The sequence below is a fragment of the Gopherus evgoodei genome, unplaced genomic scaffold, assembly GCF_007399415.2.
Source record: "Gopherus evgoodei ecotype Sinaloan lineage unplaced genomic scaffold, rGopEvg1_v1.p scaffold_85_arrow_ctg1, whole genome shotgun sequence".
NCBI classification, from domain to species: domain Eukaryota; kingdom Metazoa; phylum Chordata; order Testudines; family Testudinidae; genus Gopherus; species Gopherus evgoodei.
In genome coordinates, this window is record NW_022060106.1 from 1,111 (window position 1) to 18,645 (window position 17,535).

Genomic DNA, 17,535 nt, shown 5'->3' on the forward strand with positions numbered 1-17,535 from the left:
GAAGCAAAGCCACAGGGGTCTCCCTGGTCCCTTGCCCCTGTCCTGCCTGGCTGATGTCAGTGAGGCCACCATCTCTCTGTGAGGTCACCACCTCCCCACCACCTTTGACCAATAGTCTGGGGTCCTGCGAAAAGACCTTTGTGATGTCACTGCCACACCCCTCCCTCGCTGTGCTACTGTCCTGCCCCTGGCCAGGCACTCTGGAGGTTTGAACTACTCCCTGTGGATCACCCCACTCAAGGAGCGTTCGTTCTAGGCAGCAAGCCGGCTAGACAGGAAAACATCAGATGCTGCTCCCAATGCTACACTCAGTTTTTCATAAATTAGTCCACTTTATGGCCAGAAGAGACCATTAGTGCATCTAATCATATAATCATAGAATATCAGGGTTGGAGGGGACCTCAGGAGCTATCTAGTCCAATCCACTGCTCAAAGCAGGACCAATCCCCAACTAAATCATACCAGCCAGGGCTTTGTCAAGCCTGACCTTAAAAACCTCTAAAGAAGGAGATTCCACCACCTCCCTATGTAACCCATTCCAGTGCTTCACCACCCTCCTAGTGAAAAAGTTTTTTCCTAATATTCAACCTAAACCTCCCCCATTGCAACTTGAGGTCTTTACTCCTTGTTCTGTCATCAGGTACCACAGAGAACAGTCTGGATCCATCCTCTTTGGAAACCCCTTTCAGGTAGTTGAAAGCAGCTATCAAATCCCCCCTCAGTCTTCTCTTCTGCAGACTAAACAAGCCCAGTTCCCTCAGCCTTTCCTCATTAGTCATGTGCTCCAGCCCCCTAATCATTTTTGTTGCCCTCCACTGGACTCTTCCCAATTTTTCCGCATCCTTCTTGTAGTGTGGGGCCTAAAACTGGACACAGTACACCAGATGAGGCCTCACCAATGTCGAATACAGGGGAATAATCACATCCCTCGATCTGCTGGCAATGCCCATACTTATACAGCCCAGAATGCCGTTAGCCTTCTTGGCAACAAGGGCACACTGTTGACTCATAGCCAGCTTCTCATCCACTGTAACCCCTAGGTCCTTTTCTGCAGAACTGCTGCCTAGCCATTCGGTCCCTAGTCTGTAACAGTGAATGGGATTCTTCCATCCTAAGTGCAAGACTCTGCACTTGTACTTGTTGAACCTCATCAGGTTTCTCTTGGCCCAGTACTCTAATTTGTCTTAGGTACCTCTGTATCCTATTCCTATCCTCCAGCATATCTACCACTCCTCCCAGTTTAGTGTCATCTGCAAACTTGCTGAGGGTGCAGTCCACACCATCCTCCAGATCATTAATGAAGATATTGAACAAAACCGGCCCCAGGACCTACCCTTGGGGCACTCCACTTGATATCGGCTGCCAACTAGACATGGAGCCATTGACCACTACCCGTTGAGCCTGATGATCTAGCCAGCTTTCTATCCACCTTATAGTTCATTCATCCTGCCCATACTTCTTTAACTTGCTGGCAAGAATACTATGGGAGACCATATCAAAAGCTTTGCTAAAGTCAAGAAATAACACATCAATTGCTTTCCCCTCATCCACAGAGCCAGTTATGTCCTCATACAAGGCAATTAGGTTTGTCAGGCATGACTTGCCCTTGGTGAATCCATGCTGACTGTTCCTGATCACTTTCCTCTCCTCTAAGTGCTTCAGAAGTGATTCCTTGAGAACCTGCTCCATGATTTTTCCAGGGACTGAGGTAACACTGACTAGCCTGTAGTTCCCCGCGTCCTCCTCCTTCCCTTTTTTAAAGAAGGGCACTACAGTAGCCTTTTTCAAGTCATCCGGGACCTTCCCCGATCACCATGAGTTTTCAAAGATAATGGCCAATGGCTCTGCAATCACATCCGCCAACTCCTTTAGCACCCTGGGATGCAGCGCATCCAGCCCCATGAACTTGTGCTGGTCTCCAGTTTTTCTAAATTGTCCCAAACCACTTCTTTCTCCACAGAGGGCTGGTCACCTTCTCCCCATGCTGTGCTGCCCAATGCAGCAGTCTGGGAGCTGACCTTGTTTGTGAAGACAGAGGCAAAAAAAGCATTGAATACATTAGCTTTTTCCACATCCTCTGTCTTCTAAGTTACCTCCTTCATTCAGTAAGGGGCCCACACTTTCCTTGACTTTCTTCATATTACTAACATACCTGAAGAAACCCTTCTTCTTACTCTTAACATCTCTTGCTAGCTGCAACTCCAAGTGTGATTAGGCCTTCCTGATTTCACTCCTGCATGCCTGAGCAATATTTTTATACTTCTCCCTGGTCATTTGTCCAATCTTCACTTCTTGTAAGCTTCTTTTTCTCGTTTAAGATCAGCAAGGATTTCACTGTTAAGCCAAGCTGGTCGCCTGCCATATTTACTATTCTTTCTGCATATCGGGATGGTTTTTTCCTGCAACCTCAGTAAGGATTCTTTAATCCTTTAGAGGATTGGAACTGATTTCAGTGGAGTCACATGTTTGCTAGGTTTTTATGCATTTGCAGAGGAAAATATTGAGTGTTGCCATTCATTTTAGTGATCCCTATTTAGTGGGGCTCCTGAACATACTGAAAATGCATTTTTTTTTTTGGTTGACAGAAGAGGTTTGTAAGGGGGTACTTGAATTTGAACCAAGAACCACTTGATTTGCAGTCAAACACTCTACCACTGAGCTACACCCCCATGATTGCTATGGAAGTAAGTCAGTGATCTTAAAGATTTTGAAGGAAAGGCCCTGCCTCAGAGATCTCCTGTTCTTTTCCCAGACCACAGTGCTTTTAAAAATGGGGTTTGATTAAACTTATAGATGCATGGAGACACCACAACTTGCACACCCAACCACATAGTTTCCCCCAGTGACATAGCTACCACCTCTCGGGGAGATGGATTAACTACACGGACGGGACAGCTCTCTCCTCTCTGCTTAGAGCATCTTCATTCTTTATGAATAGGTAGGAAAGAACCTCCTGAATGGACAGGAACCAACTGATCAAATATTGCTGGGCCTGCATTCAATATGGGTAATTGGTCATACTGGGTTGGATTAGTAGGAGCATTGCCAACAGATCGAGGGAAATGATTATTCCCCTCTATTCGGCACTGATGAGGCCACTTCTGGAGCATTGCATCCAGTTTTTGCCCTCCCACTACAGAAACAAATTGGAGAGAGTCTAGGGAGGGCAACAAAAATGATTAGGGGGCAGGGGACTTACGAGGAGAGGCTGAGGGCACAGTCACCCAGAGGGGGGGCAAGTGGGGTAATTTAGCCCAGGCCCTGCATGGATCCCATGAGAATATAGCATTCTATAGTATTGCAACTTTTTTTATGGAAGGGGCCCCCAAAATTGTTTTGCCTCAGGCAACCTGAATCCTCTGGGCATCTCTGTCCACTCCACCCCCTTGACTCATTCTCCTCCCTCTGAGGCCCCACCTGTGCTCTGCTCTCACTCTCATTTGGCCACTTCCCACTCCTGCTCTTCCTCTTTGGCTGAGGCCTGCTAGTCCACCTTTTGCTTGCTCCTCTCCTCCCTGAAGGCCTCCTTGTGCCTCTCCAACCCCTACCCCAAGGTCTGCCTGCTGCCCCCACCTCTATGCCCTTCCCCTGAGACTCACTCTACCCAAACCTCTCTGCCCCCTCCCCTAAGACCAGCTCTGCCCACCACTTGCACCTCTCTATTCCCTCCCCTGACCTGCCCTGTCCACCACCCACACCTCTCTGGCCCTCCCCTGAGACTCGCCCTGTCCATCTCTTTCCTCAGTCATCTCTTGTTATTCCTTGAAACATCAAGGATGGAATAAAAAGCCGAGTTTACTCCAGGGTGAGGAAAGAAAGGAGCCACCAACCCCCTGACAAATCTCAGTGCCCCAGAGAAAACCTGCCCCCTGCTATTGCAATCCCTGATGTGCTGGGGATATGATGGTAAAGGAACTGTCTGAATGATCAAGGCAGGAAATGGACAACAATCTACAGGAACATCATTGACCACAAACACACTCTCCTCGTGCTCCTGCCAGAAGGGAAATGAGCAGGAATTCTTGCAGTTCAGCCATGGACACACTTACACAATGGCACAGCAGTGTGTGTGTTGTGGAAGCTGGTCTGAGGAAACAACTGGAATTGATCACTCAATGAGAATAGAACTAGAGTGTAGTGAGAGACACATCTTGAGCAAGTAGTTGTGGCTGAGTGGTTAAGGTGATGAGCTAGAAATCCACTGGGGGCTCCCTGTGCAGGTTCAAATCCTGTCAACTACAGAAGAAGTTGTAGTCCTCCAGTTTCAAGAGAGCTGGGTCTTGTCTTGCTTTCAAGCTGTGTCTATACTACTAGGTAATGTGGCTTTAAAGTGTTTTAATTAAACAGCTGTTGCATGGCCACACTAGGCCCCTTGTGTTACCAGAGCACATCCAGGCTAGACTCTTGGATGGTCACAGAGAGCAGGGCACTGTGCATAGCTGTGCAACTGGCTACAGGTGTTTTGGGAAGGGTTTGCAATGCCTCCTGGGCTGGTAGAGCATCACATGATGCAGGTTTCTCTATCCCATTGTTCCATGGGAATCCTACTAGTTTGCCAGCTGCTTTTCCACTGCAATGTGCTTGGTGGGGTAGAGAGTGTGTGTGTGGGAGAGACTGTGTTTGTGTGGGGAGAGGGAGTGTGTGGGTACACTGTCTCTAATTTCAGACAGCTGCTGCAAGCAACCAGGCAGGGGGCAGGGGACAGCCCCAACATCAGCCCCTGCTTCCCTCACTGGCTCAGCTCAGCACAGCAGCCTCTTGTCACACACACATGCAGCTGCCTGCTTAGCTGTGTGTCAGGGGTGCTGGAACAGGGGGTTAGAGGGCCATGGCCCCACCACTCTTTTTCGGCTGTTAGGACAAATGATGGAGGGGGGGATAGGGTGGAGTCTTGGGGGGAAGAGGTGTTCTGTGGGTGTGGTCTCGGGGGAGGGGTGGTGTGAATGTGGGTCCCTGGGGAAGGGGTGTCATGGCAGCACCACAGTTCAGACAACAGTGCCCCCCCACATTGTAAGGAAGCTCCCGCCGCCTCTGCTCTGTGTTCGTGGTGCGGGAGAGAGCAGCGTCCACGGCAGTGATTTGCACCCCAGGGCTCCGGCAGGGGGGCTCAGGCAGCGATTTAAAGGGCCCAGGGCTCTGGCCTCTGTAGGGAGCCCTGGGCCCTTTAAATCACCAGCTTGGGGAAGCTGGGCCAGGCTAGCACAGCGTACCCGCTCTTGCCAGTACCCCATACCGGACCGGACCGGCTTACCTTCACCTCTGGAAGATCCTCACCTGGATCAATAACTGGTTAAAAGCTAGGAAACAAAGGGTAGGACTAAATGGTCAGTTTTCAGGATACAAACAGGTAACTAGTGGTGTTTGCACGGGGCTATTCAACATATTGATAAATGATCTGCTAAACAGCGAGGTGACAAAATTTCCAGATGATCCCAAACTACAGAGGATAGTTAAATGCGAAGCAACCTGTGAGGAGCTAAAAAGAGATTTTACAAAACTGGATGAAAGGGCAACAAAATGGCAGATGAATTTCAATGTTGATAAATGCAAAGTGATGCACATTGGCAAACATAATCCCAACTCTACATATAAAACGATGGGATGTAAAATAGCTGTTGCAACTCAAGTGAGAGATCTTGGAGTCACTGTGGATTGTTCTCTGCAAACATTCACTCAATGTGCAGCAACCAGCAAAAAGCAAACAGAATGTTGGGAATCATTAAGAAAGGGACAGATAATAAGAGAGAAAATCTTATTGCCACTGTATAAATCCATGGAATGCCCATCTCCTGAATGCTGCTTGCAGATACGGTTGCCTCATATCAGAAAAGATGTATTGGAATTGGAAAAGGTTCAGAAACGGGTATGGAGTGTTTGCCATATGGGAAGAGAATAATCAGACTGGGACTTTTTGGCTTGGAGAAAAGATGACTAAGGGGGGATATGATAAGGGTCTATAAAATCATGGCTGGTGTAGAGAAAGTAAATAAGGAATTATTACTTATTCCTTCTCATAACACAAGAACGAGGGGTCACCAAATGAAATTAATGGGCAGCACGTTTAAAACAAACAAAAGGAAGTATTTTTTCACACAATGCACGGTCAACCTGCGGAACTGCTTGCCAGAGGATGTTGTGAAGGTCAAGACTATAACAGGGTTCAAAAAAAGAGCTAAATCGATTCATGGGGGACATGCTCTGAGCCAGGATGTGCAGGGAAGATGTCCCTAGTCTCTGTTTGCTGGGAGCGGGTGACAGGGGATAGATCACTTGATGATTACCTGTTCTGTTCATTCCTTCTGGGGCACCTGGTTTTGGCCGCTATGGGAAGACAGGACACTGGGCAAAATGGACCCAGTCTGACCCAGTCTGGCTGCTCTTAAGTCCCTATGCTCCTTTCATACAGATGCCTGGGATTCTGCCTGACAATGTGTCCCTGAGGTCTCAGCCAAAATGCCCAGACAGGCAAACACTCTGGGCTCCTGAAGCCTCTGCCCCCCACCTAGTGCCTATGGCTCATCCCTGACCTTTGCTGCTGCTCCTTGCTGTAGAAGGTGAAAGGAGCGGAGGCAGCGCAGAAGCCTTCTGGGAACGCAGATCTGAGGCTTTGGGAGAGACACATTGTCTGAGACATCAGAGCGCTGTAAACCATGCAGCCACCCCCTCAATCAGGGGCCTGTTCCAGCCCTGAGTCTGGGCTACCATGATCCCTCCCCCAGACAAGGGTGCCCACAGATTACAGCCTGAAAATAGGGATGTGACACTAAATCTTGTTCTCCCAGACAGGGCCTCCCCTAGACCAAGTGGCACTCCAGGCAAGACATGTCTTCGGTGCCCCCCCCATATGTTAATCTTTTGAATATCTTATTTTTCATGGCATTTGTAGCTCAGTACATGATTTCGATGTACAATTTCGATGCATGATTTTCTCTGTCATATAAGATGCTAAATTTGCAGGCTAGGTTCTGTAAACCTGTATTTATTCATGCCATATATAAGCAAATAAAACAAATGCATTTTCTTTAAGCATGTAGAAACTTTTTAATTTTAACGGTAACTGACACGTACTAACATCTAGAAATGGAACTGTCACCAGCACAGGGCTGGCCAGGATTAAATAGTGTTACAGTAGGAGACAGCGTTAGGATGTTAACCCCAGGCCTTTAGCTGAAAGGTCGCTTCTATCACCTTTCACCCATGAACTGAAGTGCAGCATTAAAGAGATCCAAAGATTGGCCAATGGCATTTTCAAGTGCTAAAATAGCAAGCGATGTCGCTCTCTCATTGGCCATCAGCGACTGAAGATGTGGTTTAATGAGCCAAAAAGAAACCTAGCAGCTGCTGAAACAGTTCAGTTGGGAGTGTGCTAGACTAGCAGGCTCTTCTATCCAGCTTTGTGCACAGGTGGGATGTTTTCTGAGAGTGCAGCAGGGCCTTTAACTGCCACGAGTCCCTCATTTCAGGCTATGCAGCAGGAAAAGACAGCATGGGCTTCTGCACCGAGTTGGCCCACCTGACCTTTCATTCTTCTCTTGCTCTTTGTCAGCAAGCGGAAGAAGAAGAAGCTCTCCCTCAAGCTGGAGTCACACGGGCGAGGTAAGGACGACTTCCTGAGTGCCGGCTCCAGTCCTCTGCTCTGCCAGCTGACCTATCGAGGGGCTGCCACCACTTTCTCTAGGTTTGTCCATCGGTCTGTGGCAGGGTGAGCAGCAGCCAAGCAGATGGAGTTTCTGTAGTGTAGTGGTTATCACATTTGCCTCACATGCAAAAGGTCCCTGGTTCAAAACCAGGCAGAAACATACTGGTTCCCTTTTCCCAGATCCCCTTCCTGATCAGGAAGGTGCTCCTCCTTCTCCTATTGGCCTGTCCCTGGGATAACTCCAACCCCTGCATGACAGAAGGTGCTGACAGCAGTGGAGAAAGCACCTTGGTGTCAGGCTGGAGAAGCTAGAGGAGTTAGGCATGTTACCTTTCAGAGGCTTGTGGCTTGGCCTCCTCTGCCCTTGGAGATTGGCTGGTGGACGCCGGCTCTTCCTGCTGGCCTCCTTTGCATGACTTGCCAAAGGAGGAAGTGAGGCAGGAATGCGGCAAAAGAGGGGAAAGTCAAGCTGAGAAAGACAGGGCAGAAACTAAGCACATCATTGTGGCTAAGTGGGGTTAGTAGAGCACCACCATTCATTCTGCAAAGCCTGGGGAGGTGTGGTTGGCTGCTGGGAGGCAGACTCCTGTGCCTGCCTCTTGGCTTCCCAGGGATGGCTACTTGCAGCCCAGGAGAAGAAGGGGGGTTCTGGGTCAAAGGAAAACTAGCAAAGCTGAGTCCAAGTGGAGAATGGCTGCTCCTTTATGGCTAACCTGGCAGCATGACTGATGGTTTTAGAGGTGGAGGCTGGGCTGGCTGTGAGCAACTGGGATCCAGGAAATCCCCGCCTGCCCTTCTGAGGGCCAAACCCATGGAGGTGCGGTTGGCTGCTGGGAGATAGACCCCTGTGGCTGCCTGTTGGCATCCCAGGGATGGCTACTTGCAGCCCAGGAGAAGCGGGGTTCTGGGTGGAAGGAAAAGAAGCAATGGTGAAGCTGAGTAGGCTCCTTTCTGGCCAAGATGGTGGGCTGTGGTGGGTCTGGGATTTGCCTGTAAGCCATAAGTGGACTTGGTGCAGTGAAAACTGCTGCTCCATTCTGGCTGACCTGGGGGCACGATGGACGACTTGGGAGTGGGGACAGGGCCCTGGCTGTAAGCAAATGGGATCCAGGAAGCCCAGCCTGCCCTTCCAGGGGCTGAGTATTCTTCTCTCCTGCCATGGGGACCCTGGCCTCAAGCCTGCCCAGCATGTGCTGTAGCTCGAGCATTAAGCCTTCCTGTGTGGCCTGTGCTGGAGCTGACCCTGGACCCCTGTGGGGCACTGTTGGGGGAAATCCCGACTGCAAATAATTCTAGGGGAGGCAGCCACTGTGGTTCGCCCTTCCTGCTCCCTGCGCTGCTGCACCCTAAAATCCCTGTCAGCCAGCAAAATGGGCTAGGAGCCTGGAGAGAGGAGGCAAAGGGGTGGCCTGAGCCCCCTCGGGCACTGCCCCGCTCCAGGCAGCCCACAGAGACTTGATGCCTCCCCAAGCAACGCACAGAGATGTGCCAGCAGTGCTAAGGCAGCTCCCTGCCCACTCTGTCCCCTCCCTCCATGCTACACTGCTCTTGGAAGCAGCTGGCATATCCCTGCGACCCTGAGTGCAAACTCCATAGCTGACCCGCCCCCAGATCCCACTGCCTAGAAGCCACTGCAGGAGGGGAGTGTGTGCAGGTCACTTTGGGAGCTGTGCTGCCCGAGGTAAGCACCCCCCTCCGACCACCTCCTGCACCCTTACCCCTGCCCCAGCACAGAGGCTCTCTGTGTCTTGAATAAGCACTGTCAAGGATTGGCCAAGAACTTCTGCTCTGTTTATGTGAAAGAGACACAAAAAAGGGAGCCCAGCGAACAAGTTTAATTCACAAGCACAAACTGGCCGGCCAAGCCAGGATCTCTCAGTTACTCAGAAGGCTCTTCAGCCAGCTCTTCCCAAAGACCAGTCTCTGGAGGCTTTTGTGACATGATGTACCTCAAAATAGCCCCCTGTAGCTCACATATTCATCATTCATATATGACTGTGATATGTCATACAAACCATTCCATGTAAGTTATCACATGAAAAGTCATGATCTGCTGAAATCGGTTATTCTGTCCAAATATGTATAGCACGAGGGTGTATGAAGTTGTGCATTTTGCTGTATGGTTGTTACTGAAATATGCTATAATTTTGCTAGTAACCCCTGCCAAGGAGGGAGTTCAACAACCATGAATCAGCAGAGGAATTGTAATTAAGAGATTTCCAATTCAATGACAGATGCCCAAACACAACACTGTGGGGACTGCTCAAGTCTATGAGTCAGTTGCACAAGACCACACCAGGAGGATTCCCCAACCTAGTGACTCAGCAGAGCCCACCCGGACACGTCTGGGCAAGTGTCTTCTAGACACTTGAACTAAGGATATAAAATAGGAGACTGTGGCATCATGTTTTTGCCTTTGTCCTCCCCCACCTATGTTGGAAGCAGCAGGAATCCTGAGAAAATGAAGGGGGGAATTCTATGTATTAAGGAGGGTAACATCCAGTGGGGTGAGAAAAATGCTTGACCTAACTACTGCCTAGTGTAATAAGGCATAAAGTTTAGATTTTGCTGTGGTCATACAGTGCTTAGTGCTCTGCGTTGTGGCCCCAAGAGCCATGGATGCAAGTTGAGTTACGATGACCTTTTCCTTGTCTCCACATTTCTTAGGTGCCTCCTTCCAACGCTTGTCAGAAAAAATGACCGGTTTCTTTTGGAAGCATTTGCATTGCAAGGCAGAAGCACTCTTCTCTGTTTCCTCAGAAGATTGACCAAAAGATGGGAAGAGCGGACACATTTGGCAAGGCACCACTGGGTGCTGCATCCCTAACTCCACTTTACCTGGCAGGTGAGTCAGCCAGCTTAGCCACGGTGCCACTCTCTGGGACTTTTCTCCCAACTGCTCCATTTTTCATCAGTGACTATCAAAAGGAAGGTGACATGACATCTGTGTGTGGACATCCCCAGTGAATCACAAGGACGTGTGGCGCAGGCTCTCGTGTTGCAGCTATTGCAGTCAAAGCAACCACCATGCTAATGCCAGTCACAGCAGCCTTTTCATCAACTCCAGGCTTGTGATTTGATTCTTTCCAATGCTTCTCTCCAAAGAAGCCTTTTCCTTAGCAAGCAATGACTTGGATACCAAGGGAGGTCTCTTCTGTTTCCTAGGAAGACACAGGAAAATGTGAGCAGAGGAGACAAAAGCCATACACCAAGGCACCACTGGGAGTTGAACCCAGGATCTCCTGTTTACTAAACAGGTGCTTTAGCCAGCTAAGCCATGGTGCCTGCCTCAAGAAAGTTTTTGCAACTGTTCCATTTGATGGCCCAGGACAACACCTGCAAACTCTAAGGTACAGACTTTCCACATTTCCCTCAAGATCTGCAGACCTTGAGGTGTCTGGCTCTCCGTGCACAGAAAGCCACAGCTGAGATGACAGAGGGCTTCTAACATGTGCTTCTCCCACCAGCCACTGTGATCATATAGCGGTTAGTGATCTGTGTTTCAGTCGCAGCAACCTCGGCTCAGTTCTCAGTCATGGTAACCTTTCCACCAGCTCTAAACTTCTCATTTGCCATTTTCCAAGTGTGGGGAGGTGTCTGCCCCCAACCAAGCAGGAGAAAGATTAAGGCAGCCTTGCAGAGGCTGCACAGAACCCAGCCTATCAGGAAAGGGCTTATTGGGAGAGCCAATCAGGAGAAGGCTTGCTGGAGCAGCCCATATATAAAGGGCTGCTCAGCACAGCAAGAGTTAGTCACTGCTTGGAGTTTGAGGAGGGAGGTTTGGCAGGGGCAGGATGGGCACCATGATCAGAGTAGTGCTGGGTGGGTAAGGGGAGCATGAGTGACCTTCTGGCTGAGTACTGCCAGACTGAGGCCCTAATACAAAGGCAGAGGAAAGTGCTGGGGCTGTGGGGAAATGGTCCAGGGAAACAGATGCAGGGTTGGAGGTTCACCACTTTTGCCTCCGTAGCCTCTCACACAGGTGGCTACACCCTGGACTGCAGCCGACCACTGAGGCAAGTGTCTGGGTAGAGAACAGCTGCCCCTGGGAAGGGGGGAGAGAACTGAGTGGGGCACAGCCAGAGGGCTGTGTCCATAAGAGGACACTGAAGTCCTGAGAGCGACATGGGTCCTAATGATAAAACCGATGCAGCCAGATGCCACTAGATGAAGGCGCACCGGTGAACCAGAACTAATTACCAGGATGGCCAGCAAGAGGCACCACATGCCCTATTACACCAAGACTTAGCCGCAAGGAAGGCTCTCTCTGTCTTGAACAAGCACTTAGAAGGATTCTGCTGACAGGTCTTTTCTTTTTTTGAAAAGAGATACAAAAAAGGAGCCAACAGACACACTAGGTTCAGCAAGGAAGAACTGGCAGGCCAAGCCAGGCTCTCCTGGTTAGTAGGAAGGCTCTTCAGCCAGCTCTTCCCAAAGATCACTATCTAGAGACCTTTTAACAGCCACTGCAGATGCTGACCACAAAACAGGCAAAGAGATGCCAAAATAGAGTTCTCCACTGCCTGCAGCCATCACGCTACCAGGAGTTCTGTGCACAGAGAGGCCCCTGCTGGGGGGAAAAGGCCTTGTTAGAGACTCTTCTGACACCAGCCGTTCTCAAATAGTGTTTAGTGCTCTGTGTTGTGACTTCAGCATCCACAGATGCCAGTTCAGTTGGGGAACATTTTTCCTGTCTCCACATTTGTCTAGTGCCTCCTTTCAACACTTGTCACCAAAAAGACCTGTTTCTTTTGCAAGCAATGTACAGCTAGGCAAAGGCAGTCTTCTCCATTTCCTCAAAAGATCACCAAGCTGTGAGGAGAGGACACACATTCAGCCAGGCTGGATCCTGAATCTTCTCTTTATTCAGCAGGTGTCCGAGAAAGACACAAATCTACACCATGTAGAGGTCAAAAATAGGAGTTTATTACACACAGTGCTGGCGGAGTGTCACCTTGCTTATTAGGCTCAGAGACATTGTTAATTAATTAATTACAATAGAATATATAGATTTTCCACAAGCAGGGGAAAGTGACGGGGTAGGCAGTTCCACACCCCGGGATAGGTTTTGCAGCAAGACAAGATAAGCACATTAGCCAATAGTTAACAGATTACATAATGTCTCCACCCATGGTCTCAAGTTAGCAAGTTAACATTTCATTAATACTTTGATAAAATGTTGTTAGTATAAAATATCTATGTTGAATTCTGATTTGGGGTCCATAGGAATGGAGCAACTCCTTTGATTGTCCAACAGGTACATTCCTAGGGGTTAAAGCAAAGAAACAGTGAAAGTATATGGCAATAAAGATTTTCTGTGTGTCTAAAGGCAGGCATTGGTCCCTGGGAAGGGACGTGGAAGGATGACATATCTTATACTGACATGTGACAACTTTTCATAAACTCAAGATTGGATCTGTGGGAAGAACGTCTCCCTACAGAAGAAACAAACACAATAGGAACAGGGATTCTTTGTTCAATCTGCAACTCTGAATAAGACACAATTCTTTAGTTCTTAGCTCCAACACCTGGCAATTTGCTGACCAGGCCTATCTTAGCAAGCAAGGCTTTCTGTTTACCCCAGCTTTCTCTTAGCTTATCACTATTTGCTAGGCCTCTGGTCCTTGACCATACTCTGGACTTTGAGTCTGGAAAAGAGCTGGCACAATCCATGCACCAGGTTGCTACATAAACAGCAAATAGATTTTTAATCCTTCACATGAAGTAATGGCAAAGCTCTTGGTTCAGGCCTGTAGCAGCGATGGAATAAACTGCAGGTTCAAATCAAGTCTCTGGAATCCATCCACAGCTGGGATGGGGCATTCAGTCCTTTGTACAGAGCTGAAGCTTGTTTGTAGCAAAGTCCCTCCAGAGGTATGAAGCAGGACTGAAGACAAGATGGAGATGAGGCATCAGTCTTTTATAGTCTCTTGCCACGTGGTCTTTGCTTTCTTTGTCCCAAGGACACTCTATCCAGCACGTGGCATAGAAAAACCTTTGAGTTCTGTCCACAGGCAGGTCCCTGCATACCTTGCTGAGTCACAAGGTGTATCTGCCTTCTCTCAATGGGTCGATTGTATAGCTGATGGTCCTTAGTGGGCCATCAAGCAGGCTAGGCAGAACTGACACCAACTTGTCTAGAGTGTTCCCCAGAAGCAGAGCACGAGTTTGAAATATGGACAGCATAGAACCAATATTCATAACGTCAACTACAAAAATGATACACATCTAGAGATAGCATCATTATAATCAGCCAGTCACAGACCCCTTACATAGCAACTTTTCTACAATATTGGCTGCAAATATAGAACAGTGGTCGCAATGGTGATCTATACAGTTACAGATTAAGTCATTAATGTCACAGGAGGTGACATGGTATCAGTGAGACTGATATTGGAATGCTGCCTCCAGTTTTGGTGTCCTCGGTTGAAAACGATGAGGTGAAATTGGAGCTGGGGCAGCAAAGAGCCACCAAATGTTCTGAGAGCTGGAGAAAAATGCCTTCTAATGAGCTATTGAAAGAGCTCAGTCTGTTTAGCTTATCAAAAGAAGATTGAAAGGTGACTTCACTGAAATGTTGAAGGGCCTTAATGGAGAGAAAATATTGGGTGTTAGAGGGCTTTTTAACTGAGCAGAGAAAGGCATAACAAGACCCAACGGCTGGAAGGTAAAAAGAGACAAATTCATATTACAACTAAGGCACAAATATTCAACAGCGAGGATGATTCACCACAGGAACAGGCTACCAAGGAAAGTGGTGGATTTGCCATCTCCTGATGTTATTTAATGAAGACTAGATGCCTTTCTGGAATGTGTTTGCCCCCAAGGTAGCTCTTGTGTCATACAGGAGGCCTGTGATATGCAGGGGGTCAGATTAGAAGCTCTAATGGTCTCTTCTGGCCATAAAGTCAACTAATTTCTGAAAAACTGAGTGTAGCATTGGGAGCAGCGTCTGATATTTTCCTGTCTAGTCAGCTTGCTTCCTAGAACGAACGCTCCTTGAGTGGGGTGATCTACAGGGAGTAGCTCAAACCTCCAGAGTGCCTGGCCAGGGGCAGGACATTAGCACAGCGAGGGAGGGGTGTGGCAGTGACATCACAAAGGCCTTTTTCAGCACCTCAGACTATTGGTCAAAGGGGGTGACCTCACAGAGAGATGCTGACATCATCCAGGCAGGACAGGGGCGAGGGGCCAGGGAAACCTCAGAGACCCCTGTGGCTTTGCTTCAGCAAGTCTCCTTCTCCAGGTCTCTCCTTGAGGACTGACAGAGTATTCGGGTTCACGGATGTGAGTTCCAGGAGGAACCTCTTTTGAGTTTTCTCCTTCCCTTGTAGTGATTTTACTAGAAAACAGCCGTCCTTCTTTAGAAGGCAAGAGCCTCCTGGAGGTCTGAAACCTGTTCAGTCTGATCCATCTGGTGAGAGTTGAATTCTAGGCATGGAAAACACGAGCTTAAGGAGGCAGAATTTTATTCCACACCTGGGATTTTGTCCCTTAGAATCACTGGGGACATTAGGGTTTGTCCTTTTTGTTTCACCTTTCCCTCCATCCATCCATCCCTCCCTCCTTTCTTTAGTTAGGTTTGAATCAGCAGTCTTTCAATTAGCAGGCAAAGGTGTGAACCACAGAGACTGATAATTGCCTGCTTCCCAGCTTTGCCTAAGAAGCATCTGCAGTGGTGCTACTGGTTAGTGCAAAAGGGGCTATTGCTGGGGTTATGAGTTCAAGCCTTACCTTAAATACTGGTTTCTATTACCCCTGTAGCTTCCCCGACTTGTTTTGCCCAATTCACATGGAAAGTACCCTACTAGGAAAAGGAGAATAAGTTCTGAAATGTGGAAGCTGGTGCTCAGCTTGGAAATATCCACCCTCTGCTGCCATGAATTCCAGTAGATTGTTCACTGTCAGGGAAAACTGATCTATTAGCTGCCAGGAAAGGTGTCTGAGCACCATATCCCCCTGCGTTTTCCAGTGCACCCCTGGCTCTGTCACGGCTGTAGAAGGATTCTATATGCATTGAGTCTAAATCTTTTCCCAGCCTTCTTAGCACAGCTGGTAGGTCTCAGTCTCATAATCTGAAGGCTTTGAGTTCAAGCCTCTTAAAAGATAAGGGATTTTGCTCCCTGCTTCAAATTTTCTAAAGGAAATCAGAGAAAAGAGACTACAGGAGAGTGTTTTCTAGACACCCTCGCACCCATCTAACACACACATAAACACAGAGAATCTTCTAAGGCATTAACTTTTCCTTCTCTATGGAGTTTGTATTCTCCATAGAGCAAAATATATCAAAAACATGCAAGTCTAAACCTAATACAATATGAAACTCAATACAGATAAAATCTCACCCTCAGAGATCTTCCAATAAGCTTCTTTTGCAGACTAGGCTTATTTCAAGTCCGGCCAGGCCTGCTCCAGGGGTTCCTCGGGGTAACAGCAGGGACGGGACGACTCCGGCAGTCCCTCCTTGTAGTGGGCGCAGGGAGGCTCTGGCAGCTCCTCGTCGTAGCAGGCGCGGGGGAGTTCCGGCCAGTCCGGGCATCCCCCCCGGGCCTCAGCAGCCTCCCAGTTGCAAGCACCCTCTGGCAAGTCTGCTCCCGAAGGCGGCTGGGCCTCAACTGAGTGCCGCCGGTTGGCTTTTATACTTCCGGGCCACCTCCTGACCCTCTGAGGGGCGGGTCCAGTGCCCTGTGGCCCCGCCCCTTCTGGCATCTTGTGGGGCTCGACCCTCCCTGAGGAGGAGGGGAGCCACACCGCCTCGTTACAGATTGGTTCCGAAAGCATTTGTAACCTAGACCCTACAGAAGATCTCTCCTAGCTAATCCTATACTATGGGAAATGCAGCCTTTCATGACACAAATGTTGAGGAAATAGAAATGGAATTTTTGTCTAATTTATCCTTTGTAGGTGCTAAAGATGTGTATAAAATGAAACCAGTGTTGAAAATGTAATATCTTCAAAAAAATAGCCTTTTTTTAAATAGAATCTCCAGCTCTGGTAACTAATGAAGATTCTGATCCAGGCCTGTATCCAGTCCCTTCCCTGGACCTGTGCCACTGAATTAAAGAAAAGCTGAGCAGGTTTCGGGAAGCCATTCCTCATTAACACTGCTGAGATTTTAAGTGGTTTTGTAAAGTATTCTACTTCAGAGAAGTGTAAATGTCCCCTGTCCAAGACCAAGGATTTGGAAAGAGCTGAGGTTGAAAGAGTCCACACCCAGTTCTTGGTTTCCACCCCAGTAAAGGAAGCTATGGTGACCCAAGGAAAATTGTTTGTGCAACTCCACTTCCTACTTCAGTGTCCCTGATTACACTTCCAAAGTATGCCAGGGTTAGACTGAGAACAGTCATCCTTCACTGTTTGGATGCAAAGAGAGAGTGCTTCATAGGACATTCCTTCCCTGTGGATCCCAAACTGGCTGCCTGGCTGGGTAATAAGGACTTTCAGGCTATAGAAATGATGGTAACCAATGAGGCAACGAATTTGTCAGCCTCCAATTTCAGACTTCCGGATCCAGGCATGTTGAGTCCTGATACTATGGTTTTGTGTCTGATGCTGTGGCTACACAATTAAGCTGATGTTGGCACAGCTGCACCAATGTAGCTGCGCTGCTGTAGCACTGCTATTACAGATGCTCTAAGCTAATGGGAGAGATTTCTCCTATCGGACTTGATTAGTGCAGCCCCTGCAAGCAGCGGTGGCTTTGTTGGCAGGAGAAGCTCTCCCACTCATGTAGCACTATCTACACAGGGGGTTAGGGCTGTGTAACTACGTTGCTCAGCTGTGTGGATTTTTCACATCCCTAAGCAATATAGTTATCCCGATAAATGTCTTTACTGTAGGCCAGAGAGGTTTCTCTTGTGCTTTATGCATTTACATTACTTCTCTACCTCCTCCTA

At 48.5% G+C, this 17,535-nt stretch overlaps 3 non-coding genes across 3 annotated transcripts; 1 reads left to right on the forward strand and 2 right to left on the reverse strand.

Moving 5' to 3' along the window:
- Positions 1–2,597: 2,597 nt before the first annotated feature.
- TRNAC-GCA lies at positions 2,598–2,669 on the reverse strand. The gene has a single exon. It is a non-coding gene; the product is annotated as a tRNA-Cys (tRNA).
- A 5,057-nt stretch (positions 2,670–7,726) lies between these two features.
- TRNAV-CAC lies at positions 7,727–7,799 on the forward strand. The gene has a single exon. It is a non-coding gene; the product is annotated as a tRNA-Val (tRNA).
- A 3,051-nt stretch (positions 7,800–10,850) lies between these two features.
- Positions 10,851–10,924, reverse strand: TRNAT-AGU. Its single transcript has one exon. It is a non-coding gene; the product is annotated as a tRNA-Thr (tRNA).
- Between the last annotated feature and the right edge of the window lie 6,611 nt (positions 10,925–17,535).